This window comes from Canis aureus, chromosome 2 (genome assembly GCF_053574225.1).
Source record: "Canis aureus isolate CA01 chromosome 2, VMU_Caureus_v.1.0, whole genome shotgun sequence".
Taxonomy (NCBI): Eukaryota; Metazoa; Chordata; class Mammalia; order Carnivora; family Canidae; genus Canis; species Canis aureus.
The window spans coordinates 23,216,795-23,228,970 of record NC_135612.1 but is presented as its reverse complement, the minus strand read 5'-3'; the positions used below and the strand labels follow the sequence as shown (position 1 = coordinate 23,228,970).

Sequence of the window (12,176 nt, the reverse complement as noted above, 5' to 3'; positions counted from 1 at the left end):
TTCCCCTCTCCCTCTCCCAGCAGTTTTCCACTGTTACTTGTTATTCAAAACATGTTATCTTGGCAATCAGTGGTGGAGTGGAGGATCCTTTCTATTGCTTTGATTAATCCTCAATCTTAGGTATATACATGTCTCTGGGTCTTAGGAGTCTGGCCTTTTGGTTTTTTCCTCCCCCTTCCCCAACTATAATTTGGGGCCAGACATACTATCTTATAATTCCCCAGGAGTAAGTTTTATTTATTTTTTCTCTCCCTTTCCCTTTACTCAAACACAATAAATTTTTACAAATGCTTTAAGGAGAACAGGGATCTTGTCCTTTTGTCCAAAGTTTAAGGCTCTTGTTTGAAAGTAAAGATAAGATTGAGTAGAACTTGTGCCTTCTAGAAGATTTCTATTCCTCTTGCTTAGATCTGCATCACAATACTTATTTCTTAAGGTTCTTTTAAATCTTCCCTGTGAGTTCTCTCCAAGATGATATGGACTCCCACAGCTTATGAGACTCCTCAATATTTGATAATATCCTCCTAACTCATACTTGGTCTTGGACCATTTGTCAATTTTTCTAGTTGAACTTTTCTTACTGCTAGCTAGTTGAGTCTATCCAAAAAGAAGCACTTCTCACATCTTTCTGTCTTCCAGTACCATTACTCTACATTTTTGGTCAGTAGATTGCGCTGCAACTTCAGCAATCAAAAGGATTTTTAAAAAGTAATTTTTCACTGTGAGAGTGGGACAAGGTTCCTTTTGGATATCTTGATATCCCTAGCTGGCGCTGGAAATGTGTGGAATTTTGTAATAGTAGGAATTATTAGTTGTCATTCCTTATTGCTTATAATTCAGTTGATTAAAGCTGATTAATACTCATGGCTATTGACAGGATACAGGTTGATGTTATTTGCATTTTATGGTGGAAAATGAGTAAGATACTGAAAAGAAAAGTTCAAAATATGATCTTTATTAAATATCTGAAGACTCTAAAATTCAGGAAATAAAATATTTATTGCTTTTGCAACATTGGTACTTTTTCAAATGTAATGGATGTGTAAAAAATTAAATGCAAATTTGTAATAAAGATCTATTATGTTCTTTAAACATGCTGAATAATGGTGACACCCATCCAGCACACACACACACACACACACACACACACATATAAAGAAACACAATGTCCTACTGAGAATGGGTTCTTATAATTAAACAGTGAACAACTTTTTATATATTTTATATATAAAATATATATAACTTTATATATTTATATAGATTTTGACTACCATCTAGCTCATATACTGTCAAATATATAACTCAGGAACCCTGGGATACTGTTTTAATGGCTCTACGAAGCTTCCAGAATATGCAGCTGTGGCAGAGTAATGTTAAACTAATATCTTGTCTAGGAAAATGACTGTAAAGTGACAGTACAATGCATGTAGAGTTAGAAAAAGAAGGGATTATATATTCAGAAAGACTAGTTTTAGGATCTGCCAAAATAATTTTCTTCTCCCAGCAAGTAAGAGAATTGTATTTACATAACTTATATTTTAAAAGAAATTAAAAAAAAATTAAAAAAAAATTAAAAAAAAAATTAAAAAAAAATAAAAATAAAATAAAAAAAAATAAAAGAAATTTAACATTTTATTTTTTTCTTATTTTTTAAGATTATTTATTTATTTATTTATTTATGAGAGACACAGGAGAGAGAGAGGCAGAGACACAGGCAGAGGGAGAAGCAGGATCCATGCATGGAGCACAACATAGGACTCCATCCTGGGACTCCAGGATGATGCCCTGGGCCGAAGGCAGGCACTAAATTGCGAGCCACCCAGCCGTTCCTCTTATTTGTTGTTGATCATAAAAGTTCTCTCCTGTCCAAGAATGTCACTCAAAAACACATACTCTGTATACAAATACTAATGCAACATCATTGATACTGTTTTTGGTTTCTTTCACATTAGGTATTCACTTTTCTCTGAGATATCAATTTTTTCAGTTTTTTTAAAACACAAAATTACTTTCACTTTATTGAAACTTATATTTTGAAAATGTGAAAATAGCATCAGAGATTAAAGGATGGTGGTTATATGAATATTTGCTACTCTAATAAGTTGGAAAAATATAATAAACTAGGTGACTTTGAAAATTCCTAGATTCAAAGAAAGTTGACATTAAAAAGAATAATTTAATATTTATTTTACATAAAATAAAAATTGTACCTTATCATTTCAATTATTGACCTCCTTTATTATAGTTTATCCTTCTATATATAATCTATATATTATTAAATCTACATCTAGATATGTATTTTATTTCTATTTTCTATTTCTAGGACTTCACTATCAAGTGCTCGAATATAAAAAAATATCTTTCCTGCTTTTAGACATTTGTAATTCTTTCTTGGTGTTGTTTTCTATTCATGATGATAACATACAATTATTTGCTCTTTGTGACTCAACTAGGGAATTTTGCTTATTGGTTTGTTGATATACCCACAACATTTTTAATTCTCTCTTTTTTTTAAAATTTTATTTATTTATGATAGGCACACAGTGAGAGAGAGAGAGGCAGAGACATAGGCAGAGGGAGAAGCAGGCTCCATGCACCGGGAGCCCGACGTGGGATTCCATCCTGGGTCTCCAGGATCGCGCCCTGGGCCAAAGGCAGGCGCCAAACCGCTGTGCCACCCAGGGATCCCTAACATTTTTAATTCTCAAAAAGAAGTGCCTATGAAGTAAAAACAATGGCATAAATACAAACGGCATAGAAAAGCAAAACATATGCTTTTGTTTTGAGAAAACAAAAATTTCTGCTTTCATGTTGCCAACTAAATTATGTTTGGTTTAGCAAATTTGAAATATTTTTATACTCTGAGTACATATTAAAATGGCCGTAGATAGTTGTCTCCATTAAGTAAAAGAAAAAAAAAAGAAAAAAAAAAAAAAGAAAAGAATTGACGGGTGGGATATTCTAAGAGGAAATGAATAGTTTCTAAGAGGTTTTTTCTATATGCTGGGTATTTCTATTCTTATATGACTATCAAACTTTTTTTTTTTTAAATCTAAGTTCAGTGTCTAGGTTGTCTCAAAAAGACAATGCTGATATACTTTAGATATAGAATGTAAAAATATTGCTGAAGGCATCATCCTGACCTTTTTCTAAAGTATGTGCTGCAATTGTATCTCTAACATTACTGGCTTATATCATAAATGAAGATTTGTGAAGTAGATATAATTACATATAATTAAAATAAAACCTTGTTGAAAGAAATGATGATCTCAGTGCCGTTATCCAATGCTTCAGAAAAGGTAAAATACTGATTATTTGGATAACTCTACATATTTCTTCATATTTATATATATTTAATATTCTTAAATATTTCTTAGTGTCCCATTTGTCTCATATTTTCTTTCTTCTTTTTTTTCTTTCTTCAAATTTCTAGTATAATTTCTCTAATGCTTTTTTTCTGTAATATCAATATGCTGTTTGGTGCTTCTGTTACAATCTCTCATTTAGCAGTCATGTTATCACAGAATGATATGTTTTAATCTCGCTTTGCCTCTTTTTCTTTCTGTTCTAGCTTCATAGATATTATGTTCTCATGATCTTCAGATCACCAAATAGTGATCTTCCTTCACTTAAGTTGTATCTTCATCATGTCTAGCTGAGAGTACTCTCATGTTCAATAATGTGGTCCTTATACTCAGGAAGAGAAGTCCCTGTTCTGGGCTTCAAATTTGGAAGTCTCCACTTTCATGCTCCAGGTATCTGGGAATCCAGCATTCCCTGATGAAACAGGGACTTGCCTGAGTGGACAGACACATCTATAGTGAGAGCAGGATAGAGTCAGGAGTGGGAAAAATCAGAAATATAGGCTGTCCCTAATGTCTGCTGTGGAAGTGCCCACAGTCCAAGAGTTTCAAATTATAATTTGGATTTATAGATCTTTATGGAATTACATTTTTTTCAAAGTAGGAGATAAAATATATTGACATTTTATTAGTTTGGTTTATGACTTTTAAATATTTAGGCTTATGGCTTATGAACTTCCATTCATATACTTGCTTTAAGTACTCCATGAAATTCAGACCTGTAGATATCCCGGATAATCTAGGCATCTGAAGAAAAAAGTTGACTATTCATCTGGATGTTCCTTGAAGGAGATGTACATACAGAAGCTGGAATTATTTTTTTAAGATTTTATTTATTTATTCATGAGAGACACACACATAGAGGCAGAGACACAGGCAGAGGGAGAAGCAGGCTCCATGCAGGAAACCTGATGTGGGACTTGATACCTGGACCCCAGGATCACGCCCTGGGCTGAAGGCAGGTGCTAAACCGCTGAGCCATCCAGGGATCCCTCTTATGCCTTAAGGCATAAGATTTCCAACCTCTCATAGGACACACTTCATTGTACTGGGACTTCCTAATGGATGGATCAGTAAGTATAAATGCACTCCTCAGGAGCAGTAAGCTAGTTTCTTAGAAGAATGTAGAGAAGTTCTGCTGACCTGCATTCTTAAGTGACACTCTGAAAAATTTCTTCATACTTGTGTTTTCTATAATTTTACTTTGGGATTCAAACTCCTTCAATAAGCATCTTCTCACATGTAAGAGGGACTATTTTAGATTTAAGTCTTCCCTATTTTTATTTTACTATACACTTGATCTTGCTATTCTTACCCCTAACCTGTGATGATAAGCAAAAGCTTAGCAGTTGTTGAAATAGGTCCCATTTTGAGAAAAAAAAAATGCACTTTGATTAAAATTTGGGATATGCAAGAAATGTCAAAGAAAAAGAGGACATGGTATCATGAACTCTTTTAAAATCGTGTTTAAAAAATTATTCTTTGTAGCGTAAGACTAAGATAGACAAGGGATGTTTGCAACTAAGTGAGCTAAGTGAAGATCCTTGTTAACTGAAGAGTCTGGTTGGGGTAAAGGTGCTCAGTAAGATTAAATGTAGTGACTATACTTTTATTTATCCTAAGTTGCAGATTCCCATCTCATGCTTTCTCATTTTCAGTATTAAGAAGATAAGTACTCTGGAATGTCAAGTTGTTTCACCACAGCAACTCCTAAATTTCATAGAATATAACTGATGAGTTGGTTGTTAATAACTAAATTTGTGAGTATTATCTCTATATCTTCAAAGATACTTCATGGGGGGAGGGGTTGGGAGTGAGAACAGTTGAGATTTCTTGCATTTCAGTACCTGCTTAAGATAAGGTAAAATTAAAATTGTCTGTGACAGTTTTCTACACACACACACACACACACACACACACACCACATACATGTGTTCTTCTCCTTCCTGGAAGGAGTGACGGAATATAAATAACGAAAAAAGCTCCACAAAATTATAAATCAATAAATTACCATGCAACCAAAGTAAAGCACATTTCAAGGATGAAGAATAATTAATCATCAAACTATGATATCATATCAGAGCACACATGAACTCAGGTTCACTAGTCCTATTAGCTATATATATATATATATATATATATATATATATATATATATATAGTCCTAGTGAGCCAGGAATATACCAGAAAACTGGATTAAAAAATCTATAGTACATGGAGAAAGAACTCACTATAATTAAAGTATGGGGCACTGGGCTGGGTCTAAAAAGAATGACTTACCATTCTGGAATGAGTAATTTTGAGCAGAATATTGAACCTATAACTCAGATTATCCTCTCCTCCTATGAACAGTCGCCTTGCTCAAGTCTTGGTAGAAATACCTCTTTTCACATATGGTCTTATGAAGCACTGAAACACAGGGAGATGAAAAGAGAAGATGTTTCATGTATATTTGTATATATTATTTATTATTTCTTTGACCATACAGCTATGGAATGCTGTTTAGGTTTGGGAAAGTCCATGTCGGTGAGTCTTGGTGGGAACAATAAACACTTTCACACCTAGAAGCTAAAAGAAACGCTGTGAATTCAGCTTCCTTTGCACCTAAGGCAGAGGCACATGACCTCAGTTCAGTTAATCAGACACATAACATCAGACTAACATGCTGACATGGGATGGAGATGGAAATATCTATCTCTTGTTCTCTCTCTGTAGCCCTAGTAGCTGCAAAGTTTGGCTGCTTTTATATAAGTGGAAGCAATGGAAACCTCTAGCATCTAGTTCTATTAAGCACCAGATGCAGTATTTTTTCAAAGATCAAGTTTTAATGCTGCTTTGGAATTTTTTTTGGAATCGTATCTTGAGCCTTCTTCTCCAAGCCTCTCAAAAAAATCTCTGAGTTGCCTCCATATCCTTTTAAGTTCCTTTTCTGCTTAATCATCCAGTTAGTCCTCCCTCAGTAATTCCAAATATGAATCCTAATTGCTACAAGACTATAAAACATAGGTGAAATTTAAGGATTGCTCTTTCTTCATCAAACAGGATGAAGTGTTGCCTGGTAGAGCACACTACAATTTACTTTGAATCAATAAAAGCTAGAGACAGCTAGTGGTGTTAATGTCCACATTGGTCCTAAAAGCAGCGGCCACAAACTATGATAATTTGGCACACCGATGCCTGCAGTTTCAGCTAGTACACTTTGGTAGTAATGGCAGTTTCAGTGAGTGCCTTTTGATTTAAGGGGTTTTAGCTGAAATCTGGCATAAATTGATACCAAAAGTGACAGACAATACCAATGGCTTGGAAGGCAAAGGGAGATGATGTTGCCTTTGTTTGGTCAGTCACTAGTGTGAGGTACCTCCTGTGACTACCAAACACCCACAGCTAGGCAGAAAAGGAAACTGCTGAGTCAATGGTAATTAAGAGAAACTGCTCACAATACCGGTTAGACAGTTCCTGGTAAATCCCTGAAATATCTGGGGATGAGGGATAGTGGGGCTTCAGACAGAGTTCCAATGAATTCTTCAGTGGGGATGGAACTACAAAAATATTCTTTATTACTAAACCAATCTGAAATTTTCATTGATTATGAAATCTCTATGAGACAGAGAGATGAGAATATGTTTGGCTGGAAAATAAAAGTTTTTAAAGGTATTAGAGGTGTCTTGCAACAACAACAAAAAATAGCTTCTGACCAAAATTTTATAGTGCTAAAAGGACATTCATTTTCTTTATAATTATTTGTTAAACTTTTGTGTGCTTTGCACTGTGGTGCATATAAGCAAATACAGGAAGAAAGGTGTGCAGAAATGTGGTAAATGGCAAGAGATGGAAATGAAAAAGAGGAAGTGAATATTCTAAGAAACATTCAGAAAGGTAATCTTATAAAAGAGTACATGATGAAAATGAAAATGGCAAGAAAGAGTTTTAAAATCAAAGAAGAGAATATAAACCTTCAAAAGGCTTGATTAGTTTTGTTGTCAAAGGGATCTCTGAATGCTTAAAAATTCATGTTTGTGTGAACTATAGAATATATTAATCTATTGAGGATTTTGTATAAAGGTCTATTACAGATATTTTATTGACGTATTTTGTAAATTGACATTCATCAGACTTGCTTCTCATATGAATATTTTTCCTGTCTCTGCTTGCTGTGTATTGGTTCAAATAACTGGCATTTTGATGACAAGCGCAAGTGCTAGTACTTGACTGAGCTGTTCCTACAGCTGAATTTGTGTGGAAGCCTTTCCCATTTCAGATTCTAAATCAAATCAGAAATCAAAGTTCTGAATATAAAGGATCATGAATAGAACAGCTCTGTATAGATTTATCACAAACTAAATTAACCCATAGACTAGAATGGAATGCTAAGGACATCTTTCAATTAGAACCAATTGGCTGTTGAAATAAAATTTTGGCAGCCAAAGAATACGAAGCAGATTGCAGAAAATAAGCCCCATGAGGGCTTTATTTGACATAAACACAAGTTTCTCATGTCATTCTTAGTATGTAGCTATGGTAATTTCAATTACTTTTTAGCACTTTAACATGCTTGCCTGTATCCAAAAATTTTCTATTTAAAAATTGATATCTTCTTGAGACTTAGTTTCTTACAATTTATTTTAGTTTTCTGTAAATTTGAGACAATGTTTTATTTTATGAAACATGCCTGAGTATGTTCTAAAACAAAAGTTATCTCTATCTTTTCGTATCAGATAATTTTGAAAATTTAGAAGAATCTATCTTTTTAAAAATTTAACATACACAATGAATTTAGTTTTAGTATCTTTTTTCACATTTCAACTTATCAAAATTTCTCTCAAATTGTACCCATAGACTAGTGATGCATTATACTTGTAATTGCTGAGTTCTTGTGTACCCTTATAGGTATACTGGGGAGGAGTAATAAAAGAAAATACATTTATTAGTAAAGTAAAGGAAAGTCTCATTTTTAATGAGTTGAGTTCTTCAGTTGGAATAAAGAAATGTTTCAAATCATGCAAATTCTTTATAAGGCTAGGAAAGTTTTTATATAAAGGATCTAGAAAATAGGCATATTATGTATACTCCTACCTTTTCATGGAAAAAATAATTATTTCATCAAACAGTATGTCTCTTGTCTTTTTCTCTCTTGTTGTTTTTCCCCAATTGTTTTATTTTTGATTCTCAGATGAGAAAGGAAGAGGTATAAATATAAACATTCCAGGCATAGATTATCAAGGTATACATGGTGCAGCAAAACACTGAATGAACAGTGTTACATGGGAGTAACAAACAAATCTCTACTGCCATGTTTATTGGTACCTTACAGAAGTTACATGATTTCTAGAAAAAATTTAGGATTTTTAAAACCTTTTGTACAGATATTTTCCAAAATGTATTATAGCTTGAAATGCAAAATATTCAGGCCTGATTTTTTTTTCATTTTGTTAATATTATGCAATTCCAGATGAAACTGTAGGAGTTTAAAAAAAAAGAAAAAAAAAAAGGAAACTGTAGGAGGTTTAATATATTATCTTGAAAAAATCAAAAGATCATTATGAACTGTACAGATATACATAATTTAAATTGATATAAAAGATATCTGAGCTGACAGTATTTTTTCTTAATTTTCTTAAAATGATTATATTAAACTAAAACCATTCAATAATCAAGATGATTAGTCTTTGGTTTATAAAACATAAGATGCTAATGTAGGGGATCCCTGGGTGGCTCAGCGGTTTGGCGTCGGCCTTTGGCCCAGGGCGCGGTCCTGGAGTCCCAGGATTGATCCCACGTCGGGCTCCCGGCATGGAGCCTCCTTCTCCCTCCTTCTGTGTCTCTGCCTCTCTCTTTCTTTCTCTAGATCTATCATGAATAAATAAATAAATAAATCTTTTAAAAAAAAAGATACTAATGTAAAATCCAAACTAAAAAATACAAGAACAATTTAGAAATCAATGTACACTAGCTTTAACTATTTTACTTACATATATATCATTGGTATCATAAATAATGGTGTTTAAGTATAAATTAGGGCCACAAAAGACAATAGCTAAAATATGGCATGAATAATTTATATCCTCTCATCTACTTTTAATGAGAATATCTTTATCTGATACTGATATATTCATCAGAGTCTTGAAAGAGAATGCAAATTCAGAGAATAATCATTATCTTAGAATGAGAACTACAAATTGAACAAAAAAGACTAGTATTTTCTTTTTTAGTCTGCAAATCAATAGTTTCATACTTTAAATATATTTATTAATATATTAAGGCTAATTTATTTTTCAAATCAGATACCTGCCAGTTCCAATGACATCTAATGCTAATTTTAGTTAAATACTTCAAGAAAACTATTACTTTTTTTATCTTTCTGTTCATTCATTCATGCAGTGTTCATTCTCAAAGGAGTGTGGAGGACTTGCTATGCAGTTGTATAGGAACTCTCTTGGAATCTATGTTTATTTTTATGACTTGCAGATAACCAAGTGAGGTCTAGGAATAACAAAGGAAAAAAGTAAAAGAAGTCTGGGTCCTTAAGGTGTAGAGAGCCACATCTCAGTGTGGAATAACCAATCTCTAGACTTTGCTTCTCTGTAGGAGGAAAAAATAAATAAATTTTTATCTCATTTAAACTACCATTGCTTTGCAGATTAACCGTGGCAAATAACACATTTTCTGATTTGCTTACTATTATAATAAAATAAAATAGGAAGAGTGTTGAATAGGTAAAAAAAAAAAAAAAAAATAGTAATCAAAGAGTCTATGGAGTAATGAAAGAATCACAGAATGTACAATTTAAGAGGAAAAACAAAGAAAATAAAGATCTGGACATTTTTGTTTCTTGACTCCATCTTCTAGGCAAGTGTAAGTAAAGTTTTGGAGTAAGGATGTTGTGAAACAGACTGAATGAAATATTAGAGCATGTGTTCTATTTATACAACAGAGAGGAACTCAGATCTGCTGATTTGCATGCTGGTAAGGGTAGGCTTAATTATCAGAAAAGAGTAAAGCTTTAATTAAAGGCTGGGAAAGAAGATATATTCTCCCAAAAATCAGTGATCTTGAGAGAAGACTCTGAGCAGCATATAAGAAACTTAGCTCCAGCTACAGATACTTCAATCAGTCTAGTAAGACCCTAAGCCAAGGACCCAGCTAAACATGCATGTCTTTTGGATAAAGCAGTGATAGATGTCTTTTAGGAGGGTTCTTTAATCATGTGGAAAGTTCTTGGCCATCATCAAATAAATATATATATATACACATATTGATAAATATACATAAATATATCATATATTATATCATAGAAATATATATCTCATATATATCTCATATATCTATATCAATAGAAAGTTCTTGGCCATCCATCCAAATATGTATATAATATGTGTATATATATATATATATATGTGTGTGTGTGTGTGTGTGTATATAGAGAGAGAGAGAGATTGAGATATATATATTGAGAAATATAATTAATCCTTGGTCTAAACTAGAATGACTTTTGCTTAAAAAAGGGGAAAATCCATAACATATATAACTTTAATTCCTCAAATTGGCATATTTCTGAAAATGAAGTCATATTAAAGGTCAAATTATGTAACAGTATTCTGAACAAATGTATCGCCTACTCTTTCTCTAAATTTGCAACTTATTTCAATAGGACTATAGAAATGAGCTATAGCACTGGCTCAATAGCTGCTTCAAACTGTAGACCAAATTTTATCAATTAATGTTCTCTAGTACAGGAGATCTGTACTAAGTGCTATAGGGGAAAAATAAAAGATTAAAAAAATATTTTCAAAACAAACTTTTAAAATCCCTTGCTTTTCTACCTTTTACTACCTGCTGGCAATCTTTTCTGAGCAGTACTTTCAAGTACTTGGTGCACCACCCTCTCTTGAGCTTTGGGAGCCTTCTCTTTGTGTCCTTCAGTGTCAGGTATAACTTGAGGTATCCTTTCAGCTAGAGGGACCAAACACATCATTCCTACCACCATGCTGTGGGGACAAGCAATCAATCCCTGTGGCAATACCTTTTGGCCAATCTTGATTAAAAATTTAATACATTTAATAAGGAAAGGCAAGAAAATAAGGCAAAGCAACATGTTTTTCTCTTTAAAATATGCTAATTTGTGTTAAATGAAAAAGACAATTTAACTTATCTGGCCTGGAGACTACAATAATGTGAAGACTTTGACCTTCCTTTATTTCATGCATGTAGTACACTGCCCAATTTTACCTCGAATTTATACGAACCCCAAGATACTGAATCATCACCTACATACTTTTTCCTCAATCCTCATTAATTCTCTGCTTGCAACAGATGTTCATCTCAATCAAATATATAAGTGACCACCAGTTTGCAGATAAGGAAATTAGAATATGAATAAATCATTTATAAAATATTTAGGAACCAACATCTCTGTCAATTTTCTTGAAGGTATATAGCAATTCAAAACACACAATTTGGTTATAATGAAAATGTTGCCAGCTTGATAAACAGTAACAATAAAGGCATTAATAATTTTGTTGTTTAGATTTGGTCTTTCTAAATCTAAATTAAATTTTAATAAGATGGGGTAACAATAATATTTTAACAATTTTTTAAACATTTAATTTGTTTATTCATGAGAGACACACAGAGAGAGAGAGAGAGAGAGAGGCAGAGACACAGGCAGAGGGAGAAACAGGCTCCATGCAGAGGCCCGACATGGGACTTGATCCCGGGACTCCAGATCACACCTTGGGCTGAAGGCTGAAACTCAACCGCTGAGCCACCCAAGAATCCCTATTTTAACATTTTTAAATCCATCATGATGATATAATA

General features: G+C 33.0%; 1 long non-coding RNA gene across 6 annotated transcripts in view; it reads left to right on the top strand.

The window, feature by feature from the left end:
• The window catches only part of LOC144294226 (uncharacterized), a 203,537-nt gene that overhangs the window by 89,212 nt on the left and 102,149 nt on the right, over window positions 1-12,176 (top strand). For all 6 annotated transcript variants that reach the window (XR_013361689.1, XR_013361688.1, XR_013361696.1 and 3 more), the window contains exon 3: window positions 5,021-5,122. This is a non-coding gene — a long non-coding RNA (uncharacterized LOC144294226). The remainder of the gene's footprint in view (window positions 1-5,020; window positions 5,123-12,176) is intronic.